This window comes from Tupaia chinensis, unplaced genomic scaffold (assembly GCF_000334495.1).
Source record: "Tupaia chinensis unplaced genomic scaffold, TupChi_1.0 Scaffold000045_1, whole genome shotgun sequence".
In the NCBI taxonomy this organism is placed as follows: Eukaryota; Metazoa; Chordata; class Mammalia; order Scandentia; family Tupaiidae; genus Tupaia; species Tupaia belangeri.
Window position 1 is genome coordinate 1,698,802 of NW_006159501.1, and position 7,751 is coordinate 1,706,552.

At 37.2% G+C, this 7,751-nt stretch overlaps 1 pseudogene; it reads right to left on the minus strand.

Moving 5' to 3' along the window:
• Positions 1–4,388: 4,388 nt before the first annotated feature.
• On the minus strand, positions 4,389–5,604 carry LOC102469914 (heterogeneous nuclear ribonucleoprotein F-like; annotated as a pseudogene).
• Positions 5,605–7,751: the final 2,147 nt, after the last annotated feature.

Here is a 7,751-nt window from a genome sequence, read left to right on the forward strand (position 1 = left end):
ATATATAAAGACATGCTTCATGGAGGAGGTGGAATTGCTGATATGTGGTTATTAGCTAGACAGACATAAAGAAGAAGAGGAAGTATTCACGTCTAGGCAAGTTTCTTGTCTGCTCATTTATTTTCTAGTTTAATAAATACTTACTGAATACATGCATACCATGCATGTATGTATGTGTGTGTGTGTGTGTATTTTCATAGGTGCTCTATTGGGTTCTTAGTGTACAATGGTATAAAACACAATTTGAACATTAAAATAGATCCTTACATCTACAATGTCTCATTTAATTTATTCCATAAATATTTTATGACTACCTATATTGACCAGTTCTTGGCTAGGAGCTGAATATTCAATGGTGAACAAGACAGAAATGATTGTGGAACAAGGTGTAGTAGGACAGGTGGGAGAAGATCCTTCTGGGCCCTGGGGTTTATGATGAGAGAATGAGGGGATAATCTAATTATTAAGGTAAGTTTTAAAATTTCAGAGCAGTTTTAGATTTAGGGAACTGTTGGGAAGATAGTACAGAGTTTCCATATACCCCACATCCAGTTTCCCTATTATTTATGTCTTACATTAGTAGTATTCATCACAATGAATCAATGTAGATATAGTATTATTAACTGAAGTTCATACTTAATTCAAAGTTCTTGTTTTCTCCTATTTTTTTTTTCTTTCATGATTCCATTCATGATACCATGTTAGAGTTAGTCATGTTTGCTAAGGCTCCTCTTAGTTGTAACAATTTTTCTCGTTCTTTAATAACTTAAAGAAAAATACCTGGTCAGGTATTTTGTATAGTCTTCCAACTGGGGATTTGTCTTATGTTTTTCTTGTGATTAGACTGGGGTTATGGGCAATTGAGAAAAGACATATAAGTAAAGTATAATTCTTGTTACATCTAATCAAGGGCACAGGTATCATTCTGACTTAGTACTATTCATCTTGACCTTGACTGATAGTATGTTTGATGTTTTTCTTCTGTAAAGTTACTTGTTGTTCCCTTTCATGCTGTACTCTTAGAGGGAATGCTGTCTGTGATCACACTTAAAGAAAGGGACTTTATCACCTACCACCTTAAGGCAGGATATCTGCATAAATTTTGTAAAAATATTCTGCCTAGAAATTTGTCTTTCCTCCCCCATTTGTTTAATCCATTCAATGATTTCTTTATATTGTATGAATTTATGAATATTTTATACTCTTGCTTATGATTAAATACTGATTTATTCATTTTATTGTTCACATTGTCCTGGCTTTGGCTGTTAAAGATCTTTTAGTTTGCTCCTATATCTCTTCGATGCACCACTTTATTGCAGGGTTTGTTTGTTTTTTGAGCATTTTATACTCAAATGTTGTTGGGATGTTGCCTCAAACTTCCTTTGGTTAACAGAGCAAAGACATGTGCATGTGTGCGTGTGTGTGTGTGTGTGTGTGTGTGTGTGTGACTCTTCTGGACAGAAGAGTCACTTGAAGTGTGTACAGAACTTCTTGAAACAAGAGTTCTGAGTCAAGAGAGAGAAGGGAGGCCATACCAGGGATGCCCTTGCTAAAACTCTCTTGTCCTCCATATTTGTTAGGGCAAAAGAGAAAGGAAAGTTATTTTTTAGAGACAGTTGTTTCTTAGAGGATTAGAAAGATAAGGATTATTCCTGAAACAGAGTGGTTTCAGTATCAATAAGAGGAGTATGGCTAAGAAACACCAGAGTCTGGAAAGAACACCTTGGAATTTGAAGAACATGTTTATCAAATCACACACTTGTCTAATGGCCTCCTTTCGTTCTCGAGCAAGAAGGCAAGAGGCCAGGTGTTTCTGCCATTTTCCCTGCAGTCATTCATTCAGAGTTTCTAAATCCAAGATGTTTTAGAAGTATGTCATTTCTGCTGTTCCTTGTTATACATGCTAACTCATGTATAAAATCCATTTCTATACATTTGTCTATAGGTAACTGTTTATATCTGTATTAAGCTAAACATGAACTTATAGTGATGTTTTCAACCTCAATCCATCATCCATAAATCATTCTAATTCCTTATTCTTTATTATATTACCTTTTACTCTTAACAGTGAGAAATATGGCTCCCCCCATCTATGGCCATCTACTTACCTAATTTTTCAGCTTCATATACGTCTATATGGCTTCAGATCTATTAACCATAATCCCATAGAAATAACTTTATTAACTAGAGTGCTTACTTCTTTGGTCTTTAGTTTTACAGATTTTAGTTATTTCTAAAGTTGCTTAGGTCAGCACTTCATTCTTTTATTCCTTTAATGAGGTTGTTTTACACCTTTGCAATACATCTTTATTTTTAAAAATCATATTCTATATTATATCCTGGGTACTTTGACCTCCTAAGTAATTTTTAAAATTTTGTGTACATTAAGGCTTTTTTGTTTTTTTAATGAGAGAGAGGTACTTTCTCCTTTTTCTATATTACATTTATTCACATATATCTTTACAGTGTATAACATATTTTTCCAGCACAATTACCATGCCTACCAGTCAAGACAGAGACATTACTATCCACATAATCATCATCAAATAGCTTTTCTTTTTTTTTTCAGATTATTATTAGCTTTTTTTTTTTTTTTCACATCAACTGAGTTTAAATAAAATCTTTGGGGCCTTAACCAAGAACACTAACTACACAAATATCAGAGGGAGATCCTGACAGTGGTAAGATGAGAACATCTAGGTTACATCCACTATGTGGCTATTAAATAAGTAAACAAAGGTGGGGAAAATCACCAATGGTAAACATTAAAGTATTCTGCACAGGATGCTTTTTCTTATAAACTCCATTCATATTTTAAAGTCTAGGTTTACTTATTTTAAGCCCCAAGGTTAAAAATGACAATATGATGTGTGTAAGTGTTTGGAATTTAGACAGCTACTTTCCACTGTATGTGGATAGTAACATTTTAGGCACAATGTGGAAACAAGCATTGAGCATAAGAATAAGCATATCCTACAACCACTTGTATTTAATACAGGAATGCACTCCATGGAAAAAACTGTCAGTATAACAAAAATTTAGTGTTTTCACAAGTTACCTACAAATCGTGGCTCTTGGCCTTGATGTTTTAAACATTACTCGAAAAGAATTCTTTTAAGCCATGAATGACCATGACCTCAGCATCAAGGGAGAGAGGATGACAATAGAAATTACTTAATTCCATCTGTCTCTATGGCAAGCCCAAGTACTACACAGCCAACTAAAAAACAAAGAAACAAAACTACGGCACAGAAGTGATTGGGACATGTGCTTCTACATCATATCACCCAGGCTTCTGTGTCTAGTCACCAACTCCACCATTCACAGATTTAACATTTTTCTTAGACTTTATTTTAGCCTCATTGTAAGAATATAAGGGAAATCATAGAGTTGATGTACTAAACTTTTTGAATTTGACACTAAAGTACATTAAGAGAATTATCTTCAATCACCCACTTGACTACCTTTTGTTGAATAGGTACTCTGTGCCAGTCATTATAAAAAAATCTTTATTTTAAGAAAAAAAAAGTTAAGAAAAAAATTTAGTTAACAAAAAATTTAACAAGTTTCATTTAGCAAAATACACCCAAAAGGAAAGCATAGTACAAAGAAAGTTTAAGTCAAGACCTCACCAATACCTACGTATTAGTACTGTGCCTCAATTCTCAAAACTAAATTTTAAAAAGTTTAAACTTAACCTAAAAGATCTTAAGTGAAAATATAAACTAGAATGAACAAACATGAGAAATGTTTCTCTTTGAATTGGGGATCTAGTGCCTTTGAATATTTTTTTAATTTCTTTTTCTTGGGGGAGAGGTTTTTGCTACAGGGTGCGTGCACTCGCCAGAGAGACAGAAAGTAAGAACTCACCCCCCAGGGGGGATGGTCATGCCATAATCCCTTCTCCTCCATTCCCCTCTTGGGATCTTGGGCATGCACGCACACATGCCTGGCGTGAGTTTAAGTCACCAGGTCTGGGACTCGAACCACGGTCGACTACATGGGAGTTCAGCGACATAGCCATTACAGTAACTGCTGGACCTCCTTTGAGTTTTTCAAAAGAGCCCATTTCCCCAAGGTATTCACTGGGATGTTGTGTAAAAGACCCACATTTAACGTACTTGAACTACTTTAACTCAGAGAACATCACTCAGAATGTACTACCAAAATGTTAATTAAGAAAAGCCAAAAATAGTTTACTCAGTATCACATGCTAGAAGAAAACTTTCCATGAGAAAACACTGAAGAGGTAATCTTTAAATCCAGATTTCACAAACTCATGATGCAAAAATGAGTCCCAGAGATTCTTCTAGAGTTATAATTGCTTGTCACTGCTTGTTGGCTGCTTCTGAGAATTTGATTCAAACAACTCACACGTTCCTACAAAACTAGTTGTATCTAGTCATGCTGTTCTGACTGTTGTTACTAGCCCTGTAACAGCCACTCACTGACTGGCTCTCCAGGCCTCTATAAATGGCCTGGGCTGGTGACACCCCCATGCCTTGCAGCACCTGACTGCTATATGCCCTATTGCTGTCTCCCGTGGTAGAATTTAAGAATAACTCTATGTATCTGTGCTGCATATTGACCCTCTCTTTAGACATGACTGCCACAGCTTCTTTATGGTTGGCAAACTCAACATCTGCTTTGCCCATCACTCTTCCATCAGGGCCTATCTCAATATGGACCCTTACAGGTTTAAATGGAGAAAAGTTGTAAATGTTGTTCTCGGTGGCCTTGTATGGCAGCCCCTTCATGTGGACACACAGTGCCTGGTGGTGCTCTGCACTCTGAACTCACTGTCTCCATATCTGTGGTCATACATTCCGGAAAGACTGTAACTGAGGTCTCTTCCAAACATGTCTTTTCCAAACAGTGAAACTGTAGCACCACTGATGCCACTGTACTCCTTGTAACCCTGATAGCCTGTACCTTAGGCTCCAGGCCTCATCCTATCCAGGCCTGCTTGCTTCACGATGGCAATATATCTTCTAGTAGTGCCAGACAGGTCATAGGGCCCTGACCGCTGCATGGACATGAACTTCAGAGGGGGGTCTGAATAGGACCTGGCTTTTTCCTGACTGCCTCTTGAATACTTCAATATACCTGTGTCCTATTCTCTCTTTGTGCTTCCCTAGGGCCGTCTCTGTTAACTCCTGGGAGGCAAACCACACAAAAGCTTCCCCTGTAATCTTGTCTTCAGGGTCCACAGGCAATGTGATCCTGTTTGTCATGATTTCTAACCCTGAGAAGAACTGAATAATTTCTTCCTTTGTTCATCCAAATGGGAGTCCTTGAAGGCACATGAAGCCTTCATTGGCGCTGTCGGTGCTGTTTGGACCACCGTGCTTCAACATCCAAACCATTTTGGTTCTGTAGGACTTGAACACCTCAGTGTACCAGTGAATCATCTTCTGATTCAAGCTCAACAAAAGCCTCGCCACTCTGTCTGCCTTCTCTAGTGTAGATGAAATGGGCACCTGCAGCCCCATCATGAATTGTGCAGGTGGAGAGGAAGTTCTGCACATCCTCAATAGAGCAGGACCAAGGCAGGTCACAGAGTTGGACCACAAAGCCTTCACCTCCTTCAAGGCCCAGCATCATGGAAACTTGACAGGGCAGATGTCAGAAAAGCCTGCATGTGGCTTTTTGTGGCTTAAAGAACAATAGAATGTCTTCAGTGGGAGACAATTCTGTTAAGTAATGAATTATCCACTGAGAGAAGTAGAGCTGATTTCTATTTACATCAAGCACAGTTGTAAACCGAAGGACCCAAATTCCACCTGAAGCTTACAAATGCAGAGGCCTCCAGGGAAAGTGCAGATGCATCTGGTTCTCAAACTTCGAGTCTCCACACTCTCACTCACACTTGCTGCATCTCTGTCGTGCCCTTGGAGCACCTAGAGGAGGGTGGTATGCAGGGGTCTTGGCAGTTATAGCTGAGGCAGTTCTTATTATATATTCTCATTATTATTATTTTTTAAACATTCAATCACTGTATATCATTTTACTGGTAAAGAGAATTTATTCAACATGAAATATTTCGCAGATCAGTCTAGTAAACCATTTCTGTGTCCCACAAATGCCATGCTTCTCTATTTGTTTTCATGCTATCCTTCTCTTTACTTTTCCCTACTGTCACCATTCCAAACCATCTTCAGCATCCATAACTATTTTCACTGCTTTTATGCCCTCCAATATTTCAGTCTCTACATAGAGTGTGGGTAGTTGGTATATATTAAGTGGATACATATAATATCTTTCTTTTATAGCCTGGCTTGATTCACTCAGCAATAAATCTTCCATATTCGACCCCTTTATCAAATGCCAGGGTCTTGCCATTTTTTATGGCTGAATAGTATTCCATAGAGTATATGTGCCACACTTTTTCCATCCATTCACCTGTGTAGACACTTGGTTTGGTTCCATGTCTTAGCAATCATGAATAATGCTGCAATAAACATTGATGTGCTAGAGCTTTTCTGACTGAGCATTCTCATCCTTTGGGTAGATACCCAGAAGTAGAATTGCTAGAGTAAATGGTGGTTCTATTTTTAGATTTTTGAGAAACCTCCATATTATTTTCCACAGTGGCTGAACCGGTTTATATTCCCACCAGCAGTATAAGAGAGTTCCCTGTCACCACAACCCCACCAACACATCACTTTTTGTATTTTTAATTTTTGTCATTCTGACAGGAGTTAGGTGGTATCTCATTGTGGTTTTAATTTGCACCTCCCTTATGGTGAGGGATATTGAGCATTTCCTTATATGCTTTTGGTTGTTCATATGTCTTCCTTAGAGAGTTTTTTATTCAGCTCATTTTCACATCTTTTAATTGGGTTAATATATATATTTTTTAAGGTAAGCCACTTGAGTTCTCTGTGTATTCTGGTTATCAGACCCTTATCTCAGGCATATTTTGCAAAAATACTCTCCCATTCTGAGAGTTGTTGATTCACACTAATTACTGTGTCCTTAACTGAGCAGAAACTTCTTAATCTAATATATTCTCACTTGTCTATTTTAGAGACTATCACCTGTGCTTTTGGACTCTTATTTAAGAAGTCTTTGCTATCCCAATGTCTTCCAGAATTTTCCCAGTGTTTTCCACCAGTATTTTTATATTTTGAGGTCTTAGGTTTAGATCTTTGATCCATTTTGAGTTAATTTTTGTTAATAGTGAAAGATGGGAATTCGGTTTCATCTTTCTGTTGGTGGATACCCAGTTTTTCCAGCTCCATTTGTTAAAGAGGTTTTCCTTTTTCCAAGGGATTGACTGGTATCCTTTGTCAAAAATCAGTTGGCTGTAAGCTTTGGAGTTTATTTGTGGGGTCTCTATTCTATTCCATTTGTCCACTTGTCTTAATATAATGCTGGAAGTCTTAGCCAATGCAGTCAGAAAAAACTTTTTGTTTTTTGCCAATGCCATGCTGTTTTGATGATCATAGCTTTATATTTTAGAACCAGGGAGTGAAATGCCATTCATTCCACTGTTCTTGCACAGGATTGCTTTGGAAATGCAAGGTCTTTTATGATTTCAGACAAATTCTGTGATCTTTTCTAGACCAATAAAGAATTTCTCTGTTGGAATTGCATTAAATATGTTGATTAATTTGGGTAGAATTGTCATTTTCATTATATTAATTCTTCCAATCCAGGAACATGGGATGTCTTTCTACATTTTTGTGTTCTTTTCAATGATCTTTTTAAAATTTTTTATAGTTTTCTTTGTAATGGCCTTTGACTTT